This window comes from Cervus elaphus, chromosome 3, assembly GCF_910594005.1.
Source record: "Cervus elaphus chromosome 3, mCerEla1.1, whole genome shotgun sequence".
Lineage (NCBI taxonomy): Eukaryota > Metazoa > Chordata > Mammalia > Artiodactyla > Cervidae > Cervus > Cervus elaphus.
This window is the reverse complement of record NC_057817.1, coordinates 42,968,008-42,990,421: the sequence shown is the minus strand read 5'-3', so window position 1 is coordinate 42,990,421 and position 22,414 is coordinate 42,968,008. Positions and strand designations below refer to the sequence as shown.

General features: G+C 37.5%; 1 pseudogene across 1 annotated transcript; it reads left to right on the top strand.

Moving 5' to 3' along the window:
• The first annotated feature begins 2,557 nt into the window (after nt 1-2,557).
• On the top strand, nt 2,558-21,740 carry LOC122683720 (annotated as a pseudogene). Its single transcript, XR_006337797.1, has 7 exons — nt 2,558-2,589; nt 3,794-3,815; nt 12,610-12,614; nt 14,635-14,796; nt 16,315-16,479; nt 18,306-18,381; nt 21,176-21,740. The product of XR_006337797.1 is annotated as a lysozyme C-1-like (transcript).
• Nucleotides 21,741-22,414: the final 674 nt, after the last annotated feature.

The window sequence follows — 22,414 nt, the reverse complement described above, 5'->3', positions numbered from 1 at the left end:
CTTGAAATCAATATTAGGGCTTAGCCAAGGACACAAGAGTCATCTACTAAGAAGTGTAGCCCTCTCAAAATGCAGAGCCCACTCCAGAAAAGCCTAAGAAAGCCAAAACTTTTCTTGTCACAAGTGGTAAAGAAACCTCTATCTCCAACAAAGTAAGACACCTTGAATCACTATCCTCCTAACCTGGGTTACCAGAAGGTGATCCTGCTATGAGAGTTTTTCCTTCACAAATGAGGCGACGAAGGTAGAGGCCATGAAGGGCCCTTATGAATTAAGACAAACTCCCCTGAGAGCCAGCATGTTCGGACAAAGAGTATGTTGCTTGTCACTTCATGTCTTCAGCTCCTAGCTGGCTGGCTAGCTGCTGATGCGAGTCTGACAGACAGCCTGAACTCCCCCCTCTCCACCACCTCCCCACTGGCAGAAACCAGAGGGAATATTCTCACTGGTTACACAGCCAAGTTCTCAGGATATAAAACAAGACAAATAGAGATTCTCACGTTATGGTTGTTCATCCTTATGACAAATGAAAGGGACAAAGGGAAACATGACTCCTTCTGGAAAGCTAAGGATCAATAACCATAGGTGTTGATTACCAAAACCAAATTCACAAAAGTCAAAACTCAAGATCTATTTTCACAAATGCTTTTCTCCTGCCAGTGTGAATTTGAATAGGAAGAGACAAGGAGAAATTGTTATCCTCCTTTCTTGACTGTGCACTCTAGACAGAAAGCTGGGAGACTGAAATGGTAAGAATTCGTACCTTCTGCTGGTCTGTTGTCAGTTATCCCATATCTCAGCTGCAGTCTCCAGGGAGAATGGAGTGTTCCAGCCTGTCACTGTTCCATCCTCATCACTAGAAACCATACAGGATGAAACATTTGTTTCCCTTCTACCCTTTTCAGTTTTTGACTGGGTCTCTGTTGAGAGTTCCTTGGACTGCAGGGAGATCCAACCAGTCCATCCTGAAGGAGATAGGTCCTGGGTGTTCACTGGAGGGACTGATGCTGAAGCTGAAACTCCAGTACTTTGGCCACCTCATGTGAAGAGTTGACTCATTGGAAAAGACCCTGATGCTGGGAGGGATTGGGGGCAGCAAGAGAAGGGGACGACAGAGGATGAGATGGCTGGATGGCATCACCGACTCGATGGGCATGAGTTTGAGTGAACTCCAGGAGTTTGTGATGGACAGGGAGGCCTGGCATGCTGCGATGAATGGGGTTGCAAAGAGTCGGACATGACTGAGTGACTGAACTAACTAACTAACTCTAACCAAAGACAGATTAACAAAAGAAAATGAAACAAGTATATTAACATATACATCTCATGTACACTTATGAGAAATGCAGAGATGAGTAACTCAAAGAAGTGGCTGGAATTTGGATTTATAGATCATATTGACCAAATAACAACATATATTGAGAGGAAAGACTACACAGAGGAAAAGTGTACTAGGTTTCCCAGGGTGCCAAATTTCGGGACGATAAATACATTCCAAACTGACAGTCAAAATGGCTGTTTTGTAGTCTTCTGGTGCTGTCTTGGGGCTGGTATGTGTCAAGGGTTGTTGGCGATTAATTTCTGCACAAATTTGTGTTCTGCTTTCAGGATGATAAGGGGAGAAGAGAACATTTCTGGAATCTGATTCTTCTCAATTGCTTTCAGCTCAAAATAATCCTTGGGCAAAAGGGAAGATTTTGGGGTGGCATATTCTGTTACTCCTCTGTAGGTTTTAGTATAAAGTCCCCTTGATTTACAATGACCCTTTATGTTCTAACATGGAAATTGAAGTAAGGCATTGTCAGAAAGGAGTTAGGAATGTTATTAGCACAATGCTTACTAATCATACTAAGACATGGATTTATAAATTAAGAATTTACAATAAACAGCAAAATATTTAATGTAAGAATCTGGTTGAGCAACATGGTGCTGTGCTATATATACTGATCAGAAAAACAGGCAGGTGTCATGTTCTTTTGTGAAAAGTGTATATAAAATGATTTTAAGTGAAAAAGATAAATACAATATCCTGCAGACATATAAAACTGCTTAGTGTAAATGCATGTTAATCAAAGATGGGAGCTCATTTTCAGTTGAGTAAAATGTTCATTCAGGTTTTTTTTTTTTTTTTTCTTTAAGCTTATTCAACTTCATAATAAAATAGGAAATTCCTCTTTTGGCAATAGTGCTAATTTTAGTTTTTCCTGAGAAATGTCTTTAAGCAATCTCATTTCATTATTTTCTTGCAGGTTAATTCTTAGAGTATCAGAATATCTCTCTTCAAACGTAAGAAGGAAAAGTTTTAAGTCAGTGGACCAATAAGCTGTTCCTGTTTTCCACATGTCTCAGAGGGTGGAGCAACCAAACCAGTGAAATAAGAGGGAAGTGAAAAGATGTTAAATAGCAAGCCCAGCTCACCCTGGTCAGTCTGGACGTCTGGCTTCTCAGTCAACATGAAGACTCTCATTATTCTGAGGTTTCTCCTCCTTTCTGTCGCTGTCCAAGGCAAGGTCCTTGAGAGATGTAAGCTTGCCAGAACTCTGAAGGAACTTGGATTGGATGGCTATAAGGGAGTCAGTCTGGCAAACTGTAACTTAACTCTTCTTCCTCCTTCCAAATAGGTAGCCAGGTGTGGAACAGATACTAATAGAGGATGAATAATAAGAAAGGGACTTTGAGTGAATGGCCTTTTTCTTTCTTGGAGGGTTTGTACACTTACATCAACTTGGTCCTTTAGAATCAGATGTACAAGCTGAAGGATTGAGGCCTGGGGAGTGCAAATTCTATACCGTTCTAAGCATGCCAGGTTCCCATGCACTCCTCCAGCACTAAGTTTGCCAGCTGGCACATGAAAGCTGACTACAAGATATATTTCAGCACCTGTGATATCTCTTTCAAGCACTTGGTGTCTGACTCTATCCATTTCCAGTTTAGAAGTTGGGTTCTTCAAGCCTGAATAAGACTATGTTTTTCTCATTTTCAATCCCCCTCCCATGATGTTGGGCTTTTAACAGCAAGGTTTTTTAAAACTTACATTGAACTCTTAAAACAGGGATAGTTAAGAACTATTTCCCCTCAATCAGTATTTATCTGAGGATCCTGGAAATGCGGTATGTAATGATGTTTTATTATTCTTACTCTAGTTCATTATTTTTCATTTTCTTACATAGAATTCAAGATGTTCCCTAAGGAAAAGTTACTCTATATTTTGGTCCGTATTTGTCAATGTCATCACTGTATTTTTCAGGTAGAATTCAGACATTTCCTCTCCATAACTATTTTTGAATGAATGAGCCAATGGCTAGATGGATGGATGGATGATATAATCTTTCCTATTCAATGATTCTTATTGTCTGGATTCAGATTTGATACCCAAATTCACCTCTAGGTATCATAAAAAATTTTCTTTCTCCCAGAAAGTCCTCATTTTTTCTAATAAAAGTATTTTTCCACTAGTGTATACATCTGCATCAAACAACCAAACTCACTCAACAATTCTGTTGATTTTCTATTCTAGGCTCAATCGTACCTGAGAGACAGGAGCAGAAGAGAGTCTTGTAATATTTTAAAAAATATATCTTGCTCCATTGCTATTATCAAATGATTTGCTAATGAAAGAATTCTCTTAAGAGCCCTTTAACACAAAAGTGTTAAAATATTTCACAAGTAAATACATCTTTATACTTATAAATAAGTCATTACTAAAATAGAATTAGTTAAATTGAACTAATTGGGCTATGAACTCTAAGTCTAGTTGTGTTGCTGTTTATAATCTAAAAATATTTTTATTCAGGGTTGTTTGACCAAATGGGAAAGTGGTTATAACACAAAAGCTACAAACTACAATCCTAGCAGGGAAAGCAGTAATTATGGGATATTTCAGATCAACAGCAAATGGTGGTGTGATGATGGCAAAACCCCAAAAGCAGTTGACGGCTGCCACGTGTCCTACAGCGGTAAAACAAGATGATGTTGAGTGATGGCTCAGGCCCCATCTGGTTATACCTATAAGAATAGAGGTCAGTAGAAATGAAAATGTCTCAAAGAGTTCATTAGAGACCTAGAAAAATTCCACCATAACTTCTGTAAACTCTCTATTATCCTTCTCCTAATTTCTTAACTAAGAAATTAAAGAGCTGGTATCCTAAAAGGCTGCTGTTTGCTAACATACAGGTTAATTCACACATTTGTTTAATTGGAGTGAAATAAATATTCTATTGAGTTTCTTTTGAAATAGAGATAACATGTGCAATCTTAGGTGCACAAAATATTGCAGGACAATCCAAAATTTATATTGTTAAATTTTCATACATTAAAATTCCTAATAAAGAAGATTAGCCTAAGAATATCTTTTGTAACCAGGTAATTTACTTTAAAAAATATTTTGTGTTATAATCTGTGAAGTGAAATTCTCTCAGTCGTGTCTGACTCTTTGGGACCCCATGGACTATACCGTCCATGGAATTCTCCAGGCCAGAACACTGGAGTGGATATATGTTCCTTCTCCAGGGGATTTTCCCAACCCAAGGATCGAACCCAGGTCTCCCGCACTGCAGGTGGATTCTTTTTTTTTTTGTAGGTGGATTCTTTACCAGCTGAGCCACCGATATATATGCATTCATCCCACATATGAACACGTAAGCCATGTGTTTCACATAAAAAGAAACTGTAGTAAATTTACTGCTTTACAATATGCTCTTTATTATACAAAATTATTTTTATCAACAGAAACAATCTTTATTATATTTCAAGATGAATAAATTCCACTAAATAAATATTCTATAATTTATCTATCCAACTCACACTATTAAGGACTTAGGCTATAATTTCTCCCTTAATTTCTCCTTTTATTAATTGCTATGAAACATCTTGTACACACATCTTTGGATGCATCCCTTATTACTTCTTTAGGTTAAACTTGCAGTAACAGAATTGCTAAGCAAAAAACTGCTAGACCAGTTTCTGCTTATTTGTTTTGTTCTGTTTTTGTGGTGCTTAGTAAGGAAAAGAAACTTCTATCACAATATTCAATAGTTTCAGAGGTTCCAATGACTTTGGCAAATGAGGAACAGAATGCTTTATTTCACACCAAATTGGACAGAATAAAGAAAAAGTTTTCTCCCAACATTCACAGATACCCTCACTCTTAAAAAAATAATGTTAGTTGTTTTTTCCTCAACCTAAGAGAATTTAGTTGTTCTTCCGTCAACCTAAGAGAATAAACTTAAATGAAATTTCTGTGAGTGTTGTTTCATTTCTCACCACCTTATTTTCATCATTAATGGAAAATGACATCACTAAAGCTGTAGCATGTGCAAAGAAGACTGTCAGTGAGCAAGGCATTACAGCATGGTATGTTGTTTTTGTTTGGGTTGTTTTTTTTTCTCCTTCCAGTTCTATTGAGATGTAATCGACATGCAGCACTGTAGAAGTTTAGGGAGTATAGCCTAATGATTGGACTTACAGACATCATGAAATTATTGTCGCAATGTTCAGTGAACATCCATCATGTCATATGGATACAGAATGATAGAAATATAAGAAAACTTAATGTGTGATGAAAATTCTTAGGCTTTACTCTCAACAGTTTTCATTATAACATATAGCAGTGTTAATTGTATTGATCACATTCTAAATTACATCCTCAGTATTTATTTATCTTATACCTAGAAGTTTGTAGTACCTTTGACTGCCTTTGTCTAATTCTTCACCCCTCACCCCTCAGCCTCTTACTTCTGGTAACCACACATCTGACCTCTTTTTCTATGAGTTTGTTCGTATGTTTGTGTTTGAAGTCTAATGGGCCTACAACACTAAGTAAGTTCATGTCACAGAGCATGGTATGTGTTAAGCATTAAAGAGGAGAGCTGGGGACTTCCCTGGTGTCCAGTGGTTGAGACTTTTTGCTCCCAACACAGGGGATACTGGACAGGGGACCACTTGCCATGTGATGGGGCCAAAAAAAAAAGGTTGATGGCGAGGGAGGGGGGCGGGGGCTTTTGGCAACGCCTTGGGCCAGGTGGGATTTTAGACCCCGACCCCACTACCAGGAATCAACCCCTAACCCCAGCATTGGAATGGCGGAGTCTTAACAAGTGGACCACCAGGAAAGTCCCAGGCGAGAGCTCTTTTATCCAACTTATGAGAGAAGCAAGGGAATATTCCCAAGTATGCTACTGAGAACTGAAAATTGCAGCTTTAGGTTTATGCTAGACAATTTACTACATAGAAACAATCTATTTTCAGTGATTCAGAATCTTATTCTTTTACTCCTCAATTTATTTTAGGGGATTCTAGAGTTTTTAAGGTTTTACAGGCTCTACTAATTCCTTGTCATATCTTGAAATTATTTTTGGAATTAAGTAAATGTGGAATGCACTCGGCAGTTGTGTTGTGGACTACACAGGACTCAACATTTGTGTTCGGCATTCTGTGCTCTAGTGAAGGCTTGGGGGAGATGTGAAGTCCTTGGTACACCTAACTCCAGTTAATAAATAGCAGTACTTGGATCTGTCTGTAGACTCTATTTCATGTACTGATAAACTATTTTGTTCTCCCAAAGGATTTGAGGTATGTATATTACAAGGGAGCTATGTTTTAGCCTTAGTACCATTTGTTTCATCTTTCTCCATAGGGTGGCATGGAAAAGCTGAGTAGTTTCATCATGAAACAGTGTTGGATTTTTTCAATGCTGTTTTCTATGTCTGCTGAGATGATCATTTTGTTTCTGTTTTTTTATCCTATTGATGTGATGTGTTACACTGATTTTCAGGTGTTGAACCAACTAGTATTCCTGGGGAAAATCCATTAGATTATAGGATATAATTCTTTTTATGTGTTGTTACATTCAGTTTGATAGCATTTTGTCAAGGATTTTTACATCCACATTCATAAGAAAGATTGATCTGTCAGCTTTCTGTTCTTGTGATGTCTTTCTTTAATTTTGGTATCAGGATGATATTTGCTTCATAAAATGGGTTGGGTACCTTTTCTGGTTTTTGGTAGAGTTTGTGAAGAATTGGTATTCATTCTTCTCTTATCCATTTACATTTAATGTTATTATTTATATAGTTGGATTTACATCTGTGACTTTATATTTTATTTGTACATGTCTCATGCCTTTTTTGTTCCACTTTTCCTCCTTTACTGTGTTTTTTCATTAAACAGAAATTTTTAATGTAGCATTTCAATTTCTTAAATGATTTTTCACTACTTTTAGGGTTTTTTTTTTTTCACTTGTTCAAGAAAATGTGGATAGTTTACAGGTGTTGGCTATTTAAGAATAAAGTTGCTATGAATACTTATATAGAAGTTCTTAGGAGGAAAGAGGACATCTCTCTGGGGTAAATACCCGAGTGGATTGCTGGGTTGTATAATAAGTCCATTTTCAATTTTGACAGGAACTGCCAAGCTATTTTCATACTTAATAGAGAAATGAATTCAGAATACTCTTCTGGAAAGAGAAAACTAAAATGGGAACATTTCCATCACTTTGTAAACAAGATTATGCTTTATGACGTGTTTGAAAAATAATTTCTCAGTGATGATAGCCCAACTGTTATGTAAATTGAGAAAGAATTTTTGTAACTTGATCTATGTGGAAAGGCAAATATTTGTTCATAAAGTGAAAAGAAGACGTGAGATCCAGCCTAAGTTCTAGTTGTATTGACTGTGGACGTTTAAAGATAACAGAAATAATATAAAGAAAGTATGCACAAAGAAATCCAAAGCTTTCCACAATTATCAGTCGTGCATATTAAGAATATTGATATTTAAATAGTCTCTAATTGTTCCATGGCATTCCTGGTGTTAGAACAACCACTTAGAGAAAACTCACACCTTAAAAATAAATACGTAAAATGGGTTTGCACAACTATATTGGGATCCAAAATCAGACACATGATAGACAAAGAAGTTATAGCCTGTTGAGGGATGAGAATTACATTTTAATAGAATTCCTTTCCTTTCACTTCAACTTCAAGATAATGTGGTAAACTGAAAAGGTCATGGAATTGACCTGAATCTTAAATCCTAGCTCTCCCACTCACTACTATATGTCTTTGGACAGATGATTTATCTTCTCTAGGACACAGTTTTTTCATCTGTAAGATGGATATAATACCTACCGGTAAGACCCCTGTACAATTATGTTGTTGTTGTTTAGTTGCTAAGCCGTGTTTCACTCCTTGAGACACTATACACTACAGCAAGCCAGACTCCTCTGTCCTCCACAGTCTCTGAGAGTTTTCTCAGATTAATGCCATTCAGTGATAATGTTTTCTAGCCATCTCATCATCTGCCACTCCCTTCTCCTTTTGCCTTCAGTCTTTCCCAGTATTATGGTCTTCTCCAATGAGTAGGCTCTTTACATCACATGGCCAAAGTACTGGAGCTTCAGCTTCATTCAGCATCAGTTCTTCCAATGAATATTCAGGGTTAATTTCCATTAGGATTGATTGGTTTGATCTCATTGCAGTCCACGGGACTCTTTAGAGTCTTCTCCAGCATCACAATTCGAAAGAATCAATTCTTCAGTGCTTAGCCTTCTTTATGGTCCAACACTCATAACAAACATGGCGACAGGAAAACCCGTAGCTCTGAGTATACAGACCTTTGTTGGCAAAGTGACGTCTTTGCTTTTGAATACACTGTCTGGTTTGTAGTTGTTTTCCTTCCAAGGAGCAAGTATCTTTTGATTTCATGGCTGCACACACCATCTGCAGTGATTTTGGAGTCCAAGAAAGTAAAATCTGTCACTCCTTCCAGTTTTTTCCCCTTCTATTTGCCATTAAGTGATGGAACTGCAGGTCAGGAAGCAACAGTTAGAACCGGACATGGAAAAACAGACTGCTTCCAAATTAGAAAAGGAGTACGTCAAGGCTGTATATTGTCACCCTGCTTATTTAACTTCTATGCAGAGTACATCATGAGAAATGCTGGGCCGGAAGAAGCACAAGCTGGAATCAAGATTGCCGGGAGAAATATCAATAACCTCAGATATGTAGACAACACCACCCTTATGGCAGAAAGTAAAGAGGAACTAAAAAGCCTCTTGATCAAAGTGAAAGAGGAGAGTGAAAAAGTTGGCTTAAAGCTCAACATTCAGAAAACGAAGATCATGGCATCTGGTCCCATCACTTCATGGGAAATAGATGGGGAAACAGTGGAAACAGTGTCAGACTTTATTTTTTTGGGCTCCCAAATCACTGCAGATGGTGATTGCAGCCATGAAATTAAAAGATGCTTACTCCTTGGAAGGAAAGTTATGACCAACCTAGATAGCATATTAAAAAGCAGAGACATTACTTTGCCAACAAAGGTCCGTCTAGTCATGGCTATGGTTTTTCCAGTGGTCATGTATGGATGTGAGAGTTGGACTATAAAGAAAGCTGAGAGCTGAAGAATTGATGCTTTTGAACTGTGGTGTTGGAGAAAACTCTTGAGAGTCCGTTGGACTGCAAGGAGATTCAACCAGTCCATCCTAAAGGAGATCAGTCCTGGGTGTTCATTGGAAGGACAGATGTTGAAACTGAAACTCCAATACTTTGGCCACCTCATGCGAAGAGTTGAAAAGACCCTGAATGCTGGGAGGGATTGGGGGCAGGAAGAGAAGGGAATGACAGAGGATGAGATGGTTGGATGGCATCACTGACTCGATGGACATGAGTTTGGGTAAACTCCCGGAGTTGGTGATGGACAGGGAGCTCTGGCATGCTACGATTCAAGGGGTTGCAAAGAGTCAGACACAACTGAGCAACTGAACTGAACTGATGGAACTGGGGCCATGATCTTAGTTTCTTGAATGTTGACTTTTAACCAGCTTTTTCACTCTCCTCTTTCATCCTCATTAAGAGGCTCTTTAGTTCCTCATCAATTTCTGCCATTAGAGTGGTATCATCTGCATATCTGAGGTTGTTGTTATTTCTTCTGGCAAGCTTGATTCTAGCTTGTGATTCATCCAGACTGGCATTTCCCATGATGTATTCTGCGTATAAGGTAAATAAACAAGGTAATAATACACAGCCTTGTTGTACTCCTTTCCCAATTTTGAATCAATCAATAATTGGTGGATTAATTCATTACCCAAAGTCTTGGCCAGATTAGTGGAACTCCTTTCAATGGGTTCACACATTCCAGGCCATCTTCAAGTTTTTCCCCAGGAAGTCCACAGGGACACTTTTCCCTTCATCTCAAAAATTTACCTTCTCCTTTCTCCTGTATTAGAACCCTATTTCCTAGACCCCTCATATTCAATATTATTTGCTCTTTTAAATTTTTATTTATTTATTTTTTGGCTGAGCTGGGTGGCTTGCAGGATGTTAGTTCATCACCAAGGATTGAACCTGGTCCCTGGCAGTGTAAGCACCAATTCTTAACCACTAGACTGCCAGGAAATCCCCAGGAATATATCATTTTGTAATTTCTAGAGACATATGTCTTTTTACAGGACATTTGTTTAGAGTGGCAAAAAGAGCATGTTATTAACAGACCCAAATATTCTTCATTTCTCTAATAAGAGGTCAAAAGCAGATAAACATATGTTTGGTAATTAATGTTTCAGTATTTTCTCTTCTTTTGGAAATGATGTACATATTCAGTGCTTGAGTTGTCATGAAAATTTCATGAGACACTAAAAATTAACCTTCATTTAAAGTTGTTTTTCTTGTTGACAAATCCAGCAAGTAGCAAAAATCACAGAAGTAAAGAATCTTAAAATTTATACATTTTTTTTTCTTATCATATTGACATACATTGAAGAAATCATTTTTTAAAAATTCAGTTCTGAAGTTGAATTTATAATTTTATCACATCAAGCATCTAGTAGAGACAACATATTTGTTATCAAGCTTATTTGACAAAGCTTAATTTATTACAAAAAATATTTATTCAATTATTTGGCTGCACCAGATCTTAGTTGTGGCATGGGGGATCTAGTTCCCAGGCCAGGGACTAAACCTGAACCCCTTGCATTGGGAGCTCAGAATCTTAGCAGCTGGACCACCAGGGAAATTCCAAGACTAGTCTTAATTTATACAAGTGCTTCTATTTTCTTTAAGCCAGTTAAATAGAGCTTTTTCACAAGTTTTTAGGAATATATCAAGAGGGAGAAAAATATCCCATATACATAACATACATATATAGATAGACATATAGATAGATACAAACAGGGATCTTATAGCTTTCATTTAAACATTTTAGTCACATTTCAGGTACAGTAATACAAAACTCAATAGCTTATAAAAGAATGTGCTCAGTCACTTTAGTTGTGTCCAACTCTTTGAGACCCCATGAACCATATCCCACCAGGCTCCTCTGTCCATGGGATTTTCCCAGCAGGGATCCTGGAGTATGTTGCCATTTCCTACTATTGAGGATCTTCCTGACCCAGGGATGAAACCCTGCACCTCCTGCATTGTGGGGGTTGGAGGGGGTGGGGGGTGGTGCTTTATTACTGCTGAAGCCCTGTAGGGAAGCTTCAGGGAAGCCCTGTAAAAGAATAATTGGATCGAAATGGTGTTTCTGGCAGATAGAACAAGTTAAATTTACCCACTGAGATGGCTGACCCCTTTTACCAAGATTTGTGGATAAGACTTTTAAGATTTTTATTTGCCTTTAAAAGATAATCTTATGGAGGCTGTGGACAAAATCTAGAGTAAGGGAGCTTATGGAAATATCAAATAACAGTTTGTTTTTAAAATCTCTCTTGCTATTTTATTTTCCAGTCCCATGTTTGCTTTAGGCAACAATTATCTCTTTAGATCTTAATGTTCAAAGATATGGTAAGCTCGATATTTCCAAAGTACTGAGAAAGAATTGTAGGGTTTATCTAAGAAGGAACTCAGGGGCATGTTTGCCTATTATCAGAAATCTAGGATAATTCCTATGACGTTTTTATTTTCTTTAACAGTACGATAGGCTAGTTCAATATCTCAGTTTTTAAAAACATTTTTTGTAGCATAGCCCCCAAATACAGGAAAGTCTGGAAATGGTCAGGTATGCTATAGAGTAACAGGCAATACATCAAGCCTTCTTGTGCATTTCCTGGACCTTTGTCAAAGCTCTTTCCTGGCTATTTATATTAATGTAAATTTTACACCTGCTTGAGTGACTTCTGTAGTCCAGATGTTTATTCTCTGATCTTTTCCTAATCTTGTTAAGAATGTGTTTTGTTTTTTTCCTCACACCAAAGTATTCTTCTATAGCTATCTTTTTCCTTTCTTTCTTTTTTCTTTTCCATCTGATCTTCCCATTGGTAAAAATAGGACATTTGTTTAAAATATGAGCTCTCTTAAAAATCCCTTTAGGTATAAAAGTTCAAATCTTCAATATACCTGTTTCAATTGTGACTCCAAACCACTGAGTCTTTTTATGACTTAAAACCAATATTAGGGCTTACCCATGGACATGAGAGGAGTCCCTTAAGAAATATAGCCCTCTTGAGATGCAGAGCCTCTCCAGAGAAAGCTGAAGAAAGCAAAGATCTTCCATGTCTCAGGTGGCAAAGAGACCTCTGTCTCAGAAAGTGAGACTCCTAAAACCACTGATCTCCTCACCCATGTCACTAGAACGGTGATACTGGGTTGAGAGTTCTCCCCTCTAATCAAGCAGGGAAGGTAGAGGCCATAAAGGCCCCTTATGCATGTGGACACTCTATTAAGACAAACTGCCCTGAGAGTCAGCATGGTTGGACAGAGAATACTGCCTGTCACTTCATGTCTTAGGCTCCCAGCTGGCTAGCTGGCTAACTGCTGATGCAAGCCTGACAGACAACCTGCATCCCACAAGTGGCAGAAGCCAGAGGGAATATTCTCACTAGTTACAAAGCCAAATTCTCAGGATACAAAACAAGACAAATGGAGATTCTCATCTTATGGTTTTTCATCCTTATGACAAATGACAGAGACAAAGGAAATCATGACTCCTTCTGGGAGGCTAAGAATCAATAACCACAGGTGTTGATTACCAAAACCAAATTCACGAGTCATAATTTAAGATCTATTTTCACAAAAGTTTTTTCCTGCCTCTGTGAATTTGGAAAGGAAGAGACAAGGACAAGCTTTATCCTCCTCTTGTGACTGTGCACTCTAGACAGGAAACTGGAAGACTGACATGGTAAGAATTCTTATTTTCTGCTGGTCTGTTTTATCCCATATCTCCACAGCAGTCTCCAGAGAGAATGGAGTGTTCCAGCCTTTCACTGTCCCATCCTCATCACTAGAAACTGCACAGGAGGAAACATGTGTTTCCCTTTACTTTACCATTTTTGGCTTGGGCTCTGTAACAAAACCCAGACTAACAAGAGAAAAGGAAACAAGTTTATTAACATGTACATCTCATGTATACTTGGATTTCCCTGGTAGCTCAGATGGTAAAGAATCTGCCTGCAATGATGGAGACTCAGTAGTTCCATCCATGGGTCAGAAAGATCCATGGCAACCCACTCCAGTATTCTTGCCTGAAAAATCCCATGGACAGTCCATGGGGGCGCAAAGAATTGGAGACGACTGGGCGAGTAACACTTTCACTTTCTCGTGTATACTTATGAGAAATGAAGGGATAAGTAACTCAGAGAGGAGACTAGAATTTAGATTTACAGATCATTTTAACCAAAGAACAGCATATACTTAGAGGGGCGACTAGAAAGAGGAAAAGAGTACTAAGCATCTGAGGGTTCCAAATTTTGGAATGATAAATACATTAGAAAGGGGGAAAAGATAATATCAAGTCAAATTGCTGTTTTGTAGAATCTTTTGGTGCCGTCTTGGGGCTAATAAGTTGGTGGTGATTAATTTATGCACAAATTTATGTTCTGCTCTCAGGAAGATAGGAGGAGGGCAGAGAACTTGTCTAGGATGTGCTTTTTCAGCTCAAAATAATCCTTATGCCAAAGGGGAAGATTTTGGAATGGCATATTCTGTTATTCTTCTGTAGGTTTACTATACAGTTTCCTTGCTTTACAATGACCCTTTAAGTTCTAACGTGGAAATGTGAAGAAAGCATAGTTAGAAAGGAGTTAGGAATGTCATTCATGTGAGGCTTATTTATCATAGTAAAACATTGATTTATTAATTAAGAATTTACAGTAGACACCAAAAGAGTGAGTATAGGAATCTGGCTGAACAACATGGTGTGGTGCTCTATACCAATCAGAACAACAGGCCGTGTGTCATGTTCTTGTGGAAAGTGTATATAAAATAATTTTAAGTGAAAAAGATGAAGACAACTTATTGAAGGTGCATAAAAACCACTTAATGTAAATGCATGTTAATCAAAGATGGGAGCTCATTTTCAGTTGACTAAAATGTTCATTCAAGTTTTTTTTTTTTTTCAAGTTTTTTTCTTTATACTTGTTCAACTTCATAAAAATAGGAGGAAGTTCCTCTTCGGGCAATAGTACTAACCCCAATTCTACCTGAGCGATGTCTTTATGCAATGTCATTTCATTATTTTCTGCACGTTAATTCTTAGGATATCAGAATATCTCTCTTCAAACATAAGAAAGAAAACTGTTCAAGTACATGGACCAATAAACTGCTCCTGTTTTCCACATCTCAGAGGGCGGAGCCACCGAATCTGTACAGTGAGAGGGAAGTGAAAAGATGTTAAATAGCAAGTCCAGCTCACCCTGGTCAGTCTGGACGTCTGACTTCTCAGGCAACATGAAGGCTGTCATTATCCTGGGGCTTCTCCTCCTTTCTGCAGCTGTCCAAGGCAAGGTCTTTGAGAGATGTGAGCTTGCCAGAACTCTGAAGAAACTTGGATTAGATGGCTATAAGGGAGTCAGTCTGGCAAACTGTAAGTTAACTCTTCTTCCTCCTTACAAATAGTTATCCATGTGTGGAGCAGATACTAATAGAGCATAAATAATAGGAAAGGGACTTTGAGTGAATGGCTTGTTTCTTTCTTGGAGGGTTTGTACATTTACAGTGGTTAAAAACAGCAACTTGTTTCTTTAGAATCCAATGCACCAGGGGAAGGATTGAGGCATAGGAGGTGCAAATCTGTATCATTTTAAGCATGTTAGGTGCGACTGTACTTGTCTAATGCCACTAAATTTGCCAGGTGGTACAAGTAGGCTGACAATAAAAATATCTCGGTACCTGTGATGTATTTGTCAAGTGTTTATCAGGTGTTCGACTCTAGCCAATTTCACTTTGGAACTTGGGTTCTGCAAGCATGAGTAAGGTAGTATTTTTCTCACTTTTAACCCCCTTACCATGATGTTGAGTTTTTAACAGCAAAGTTTTAAAAAATTACTCTGAACTCTCAAAACAGGGACAGTGGGAACCTATTTCCTCTCAATTAATATCTACATAAGGATCCCTGAAATGCACCATGAAATGATATTTTACTATTCTGACTCTCAGTTCAGTTCAGTTGCTCAGTCATGTCCGACTCTTTGCGACCCCATGAATCACAGCACGCCAGGCCTCCCAATCTATCACCAACTCCCGGAGTTTACTCAAACTCATGTCCATCAAGTCGGTGATGCCATCCAGCCATCTCATCTTCTGTCATCCCCTTCTCCTGCCCCCGATCCCTCCCAGCATCAGGGTTTTTTTCCAATGAGTCAACTCTTTGCATCAGGTGGCCAAGGTATTGGAGTTTCAGCTTCAGCATCCTGCTCTGACTCTAGTCCATTAATTAATTTTCATTTTCTTCCACAGAATTCAAAGTGCACACTAAAGAAAAGTTACTGTGTATTTTAGTCCATATTTGTCAATGTCATCACTGTAGTTTTCAGATTGAATTCAGACATTTCCCCTCCATAATTATTTTTGAATGAATGAGCCAAAGGCTAGATAGATGGATGGATGACATACTCTTTTCTATTCTATGATTCCTTTGGTCTGGATTCTAATTTGATACCCAAGTTTACCTTTAGGTATCATAAGAAATTTTCTTTCTCCAAGAAATTCCTTATTTTTCCTAATAAATATTTTTAAAAATAAAAGTATTTTTCCATTAGCTTATACATCTGCTGATAATGAACAAACTCATTCAACAGCTCTGTTGATTTTTCTATTCTTGGCTGCATCTTACCTGAGGGATGGGAATAGGGGAAGAGTAACAGGAAAGGAAGAAATAGCTATTTTAATGTTTTTAAAAATATGTTGTCTTGTTTCATTTGTATTACCAAATGATTTGCTAATAAAAGCATTCTCTTAAGGGAATTTTTAACATGAAGGTGAGCACTAAACTTATAAATTAAGTTGTTACTAAAATAGAATTAGTTAAATAGAACTGATAGGGCTATGAAGTGTAAGTCATATTATATTGCTGTTTATAATAAAAAAATACATTTTTTTTCAGGGTTGTGTTTGACCAAATGGTAAAGCAGTTATAACACAAAAGCTACAAACTACAATCCTAGCAGTGAAAACACTGACTATGGGATATTTCAGATCAACAGCAAATGGTGGTGTGATGATGGCAAAACCCCCAAAGCAGTTGACGCCTGTCGTGTATTCTGCAGCGGTAAGACAAGATGATGTTGAGAGATGGCTCAGGCCCCATCTGGTTATACCTGTAAGATCAGAGATTCAGTACAAATGAAAATGTCTTAAGGAGTTCATCAGGGACCTAGAAAAATTCCACCTGAACTTCTAGAACCTCTCTATTATCCTCCTCATAATTTCTTAAGTAAAAAATTAACAAGCTGGTATCATAAAATGTTGCTGTTTGCTAACCAACAAGATTTTCTGGAATGACCTGTCATATTATCATAACTGGACTTGTTGATGCTTGTAAAGAACAATGCCGTTCCTCTTACTTACCTGGTTTGAGGAGGAGAGGGTAATTCGATTAATATGGTACTTTTCTAATCTGTCCTGCTTTATTGGAAAACAAAGGATTACTAACCAACCAAAGAGGAGGATTTTGTGTGGTCCTTTTAAAAAATTTGTTTTTACCTTTTATGATTAAATGTTTTAAATATATGGAAAATTAGAAACATTAATATTATAGCCTTCGATATGTTCATGTACTGTAACAGTTATTAACATTTTGTCATATTTATTTGTCCTATGTATATAAACTATATATATATATGGGTTTTTTGGCTGAGTGATTTAAAGTGAATTATTCACGGTGAATAGAAAATTATGACCTTTTATTTCTAAATTCTTTAGCTTGCATCTCCAAAATGTACAGTTCTTGTATAAACGTTGTCATTCTGACAAGTCAATTTATAGATCTGTTGAACTGCGGTGAAATAAATATACTACTGAGTTCCTTTTAAAATAGACATATGGAATCTTTAGTGCATAAAATATTGGAGAACTAATGCAAAAATTGTTAAATTTTTACATACTAAAATTCCTAATAGAAAAGATTAGTCTAAGAATACTCTTTTGTATGCAGTTAATTTACATAGAAAATATTTTTTATATAGTAATCTTTAGTCATTGAGTAAAAATTGTCTCTACCCCGAGATTTATGAACACTGGTAATTTTTGGAATTAAGCTTCTTTCAGAATATACATCACTCATGTGCATGAATATAAAACTATATTATGCACATTTGTACATACATACAAACATGTAAGCAATGTGGTTCAACAAAAATGAAATTGTACTAAATTTTCTGCCTTATAATATGCTCTTTATTGCCCCAAATTATATAATTAGCAAACACCAATCTTTATTATATATCAAGATGAATAAATTCCACTAAATATATATTCTATAATTTATCAATCCAATGCACACTGTTAATGCACTTAGACTGTATTCCCCTTTTATTTTCCCCTATGAATCATTTTGTACACACATCTTTGGGGACATCTTTTATTATTTCTTTAAGGTAAACTTCCACTAATATTAACAGAAAGTGAAAGTGAAGTCACTCAGTCGTGTCTGACTCTTTGCAACCCCATGACCTGTATTCTACCAGGCTCCTCCATCCATGGGATTCTCCAGGCAAGAGTATTAGAGTGGATTGCCATTTCCTTCTCCAATTACAGAATTGCTGAGCAAAAAAATTGCTAGACCAGTTTCTGCTTGTTTGTTTTAGTTTTGTTTTGATTTTCTGGTCCCTAGTAAAAGAGGACCTTCCATCACATTAGTTAATAGTTCCAGAGCTTCCAATGACTTTGGTAAATGAGAAACAGAATGCTTTATTTCATGCCAAATAGGATGGAAAAAGAAAGAGTTCTCCCCCAACATTCACAGATACATGGACTCATAAAAAACAAGATTTTGGTTGTTCTTTCCTCAGCCTAAGAAAACAAAGCTGATCGAACTTAAACTTATAATGAAATTTCTATGAATGTTGTCTTCATTTCTTACCATCTCCTTTTCAGAATTAATGGAAAATGACATCGCCAAAGCTGTAGCATGTGCAAAGCAGATTGTCAATGAACAAGGCATTACAGCATGGTATGTTGTTTCTGTTTTTTGGGTTTTTTTTCTCCCCTATTCCAGTTCTACTGAGATGTAATTGGCATACAGCACTGTGGAAGTTTAAAGTGTACAGCAAAATGACTTGACTTACATACACCATGAAATTATTGTCACAATAAGTTTAGTGAACATCTATCGTGTCATATAGATACAAACAAAGAAATAGAAGAAAAACTTTGTGTGTGTGATGAAAAGTCTTAGGCTTTACTCTCTTAACGATCTTCATATACAATGTATATCAGTGTTAATTGTATTTGTCACCACATACATTACATCCCCAGTATTCACTATCTTATACCTAGAAGTTTGAAAGACCTTTGACTGACTTCATCTAATTCCCCACCCTCACCCCCTCCCACTACCGCTACCTATGATAACCACGTACTGACCTCTTTTCCTATGATTTTGTTTGGATGTTTGTGTTTGAAGTATAATGGACTTAACACTATGTAAGTTCCTGTTTCAGAGCATGGTATGTGTTAAGCATGAAAGAGGAGATCTGGGGACTTGCCTGGAGATCCAGTTGATAAGACTTTGTGCTTCTAATGCAAGTGGTGCTGGACAGGGAACCACATGCCATTAGATGCGGCCAAAAAGATCAGGGGAGGATGGAGAAGTGGGTTTTGTTTTTTTTTCCCATTTATTTTTATTAGTTGGAGGTTAGTTACTGGGGTTTTTGGTAGTGCCTCTGGGCACCCAGGATTTTAGCTTCCTACCTAACTACCAGGAATCTTCCCCAGTATTGGAGGGGTGGAGTCTTAAGCACTGGACCTCCAGGGAAGTCCCAGGTGAGAGCTGCTTTACCCTACTGTTATGAGAGAAGCAAGGGAATATATTCCCAAAGACCAAAATATGCTACTGAGGACTGAAAATTGCAGCCATGTTTGTGTGTTCAGTCAGTAAGTCATATCTGACTCTTTGCGACCCCATGGACTATAGCACACAGGCTTCCCTGTCCTTCATTATCTCCTGGAGTATGCTCAAATTCATGTCCGTTGAGTTGGTGAAGCTATCCAAGCATCTCATCCTCTGCCATATCCTCCTTCTTCTGCCTTCAATCTTTCCCAGCATCAGGGTCTTTTCCAATGAGTCGGCTCTTCAGGACACCTGGTCAAAGTATTGGAACTTCAGCTTCAGCATCAGTCATTCCAATGAATATTCAGGACTGATTTCCTTTAGGATTGATTGTTTGATTTCCTTGCTATCCAAGGGACTGTCGAGAGTCTTCTCCAGCACCACTATTCAAAAGCATCAGTTCTCAGGCACTCAGCTTCTTTATGGTCCAACTGTCACATCTGTACATGACTACTGGAAAAACCATAGCTTTGACTATGGGAACGTTTGTCATCAAAGTGATGTCTTTGGTTTTAAATACACTATCTAGGCTTGCCACAGCTTTCCTTGCAAAGAGCAAGTGTCTTTTAATTTCATGGCTGAAGTCACCAACCACAGTGATTTTGGAGCACAAGAAAATAAAATCTGTCACTGCTTCCACTTTTTTCCCCTTCTATTTGCCATGAAGTGATGGGACCAGATGTCATGATCTTAGTTTTTGAATGCTAAGTTTTAACCAGTTTTTCCACTCTCTTCTTTTACACTCATCAAGAGGCTCTTTAGTTCCTCTTCACTTTCTGCCATTAGAGTGGTATCATCTGCATATCTGAGGTTGTTGATATTTCTCTTGGCAATGTTGATTCCAACCTGTGATTCATCCAGCCCAGCATTTTGCATAATATACGCTGCATATAAGTTAAACAACAGGATGACAATATATAGCCTTGTCATACTCATTTCCCAATTTTGAACCAATGAGTTGTTCCATGTAAGTTTCTGACTTTTGTTTCTTGACCCATATACATGTTTTTCAGCAGACAGGCAAGGTGATCTGGTATTCCCATCTCTTTAAGAATTTTCTACCGTTTTCTGTGATCCATACCACGGTTTGCTTGTATATCCATACAGGGCTTAAGCGTAGTCTATGAAGCAGAAGTAGATGTTTTCTAATAAATTCCCTTGCTTTTTCTATGATCCAACAGATGTTGGCAATTTGATCTCTGGTTCCTCTGCCTTTTCTAAACCCAACTTGTACATCTGGAAATTTCATTTCATGTAGTGCCGAAGCCTAGCTTGAAGGACTCTGAGCATAACCTTACCAGCATGGGAAATGTGCTATGTAAAATGTGGAAGGAGCACAATTGTACGATATTTTGAACATTCTTTGGCACTGTCCTACTTTGGAATTGGAGTGAAAACTGATCTTTTTGAGTCCTGTGGCCACTGCTGAGTTTTCCAAATTTGCTGACATATTGAGTACCACACTTTAACAGCATTATCTTTAGATTTATGCTGAACAATGTATTATATAGAAACAGTCTATTTTAACTGAATCAAAATCTTGTTCTGTTATTCCTCTGTTTATTTTAAGGGATTTCTAGGGGTTTTAAAATTCTCTCTCTTCTATCAATTCCTTGTCATATCTTGAAATTATTTTGGAATTAAATAAATGTGGAATGCACTCTATAGCTGTGTTGTGGACAACACAGGACTCAACGTTTGTGTTCAGCATTCTGTGCTCTAGTGAAGGCTTGGGGGAGACGTGAAGTCCTTGGTATACATATCTCCAGTTAACAAACAGTGATACTTGGAACTGTCTATAGTCTCTATTTCATGTATTGATAAGCTATTTTGTTCTGCCAAAGAATCTGAATATGTGTATTACCGTATCACTATGTTTAAGTCTTATTACCATATGTTTCATCTTTCTTTACAGGGTGGCATGGAAAAGTCACTGTTGAGACCATGACATCAGCAGTTATGTTGAGGGTTGCACCCTGTAACTGTGCGGTTATCATTCTTCAGCTCATTTTGTCTCTTTTTCACATTAAGGAAGTAATAGTTGAGTGAAAGGTTATACCACCATTCCTTCAGACAAATAATATTTTTATAAAAGCAGGAGCATATGGTCCCTCTTCTAAGAGGCTTAATGTTTACCTGGTGTGTTAACTGTTTGTTAATAGGCCTACAATATTATTCAGTATGCTAACAGAACTAATGTTGGAAAATATTTGTCTAAACTCTTAATTATCAAATATATCTCCAGTACATTCAGTTCTTAATCAAAAAAAGATCACTTATACATCTTGCTGATCATGAAGGAATATAAAGAAGGATTAGATGACCTGTTTCTTTTCCTTAATTATATTACCATAGATTCATGCATTATGACTAAATTCAGATGAGATAGCCAGTTTTGAAATAATTGCTAATTAACCATAGATATGAAATGATGCATCTGTAAAAAATAGAGACATTTTCATTAAAAGCCTTGCAATTCATACCTTGTCTGTCTTTGTTTAGAGCTATTTAGTGTCTCTGAAGAATGCATACATATATATTCGGGAAAAAATGATATTTAATATTTGCAACATCTTTATCTATACCCAAACAGATGGATGGATATTGCTGGAGAAAAATCTATGAGCATGCTGACAGTTCTTATAATTTTTTTTTGGCTGAGCTGATCAGCTTGTGGGATCTTAGTTCCCCAACCAGGGATTGAATCCACACCTTCAACAGTGAAAGATCAAAGTCCTAATCACAAGATTGCCAGGGAATTCCCTTCAGTTTTAATTTATAAACATAAACCTCAAATGGGCACTCAAGACTGTCTGGTGTTCTTAGTCACTTCTCTGCAATCCTGTGTTGATGTTGGCACTCTCCAAAATGACTGTCACTATTTACTTGTCTCTTTTCAAATTCCCAGCACACACGCCAATTACTAGCCTTCCACACTCTGCTTTCAGTAGATGACCTGGCTTCTCACATTACACTGACAGAACAGAAGAAACTCAGACAAAATTCTCCCTTCCTCACCACCATATCAGAGCTCACGTCTCTCCCTGGGCCCACCCTCCCTCCCTTCCCCTTTATCACTGGGATGAAGGACCTCTGTTCCCACAAATGGCAGTGTCTCCACATGCAGTCTTCATCACAGCCCTCTCACCACTCC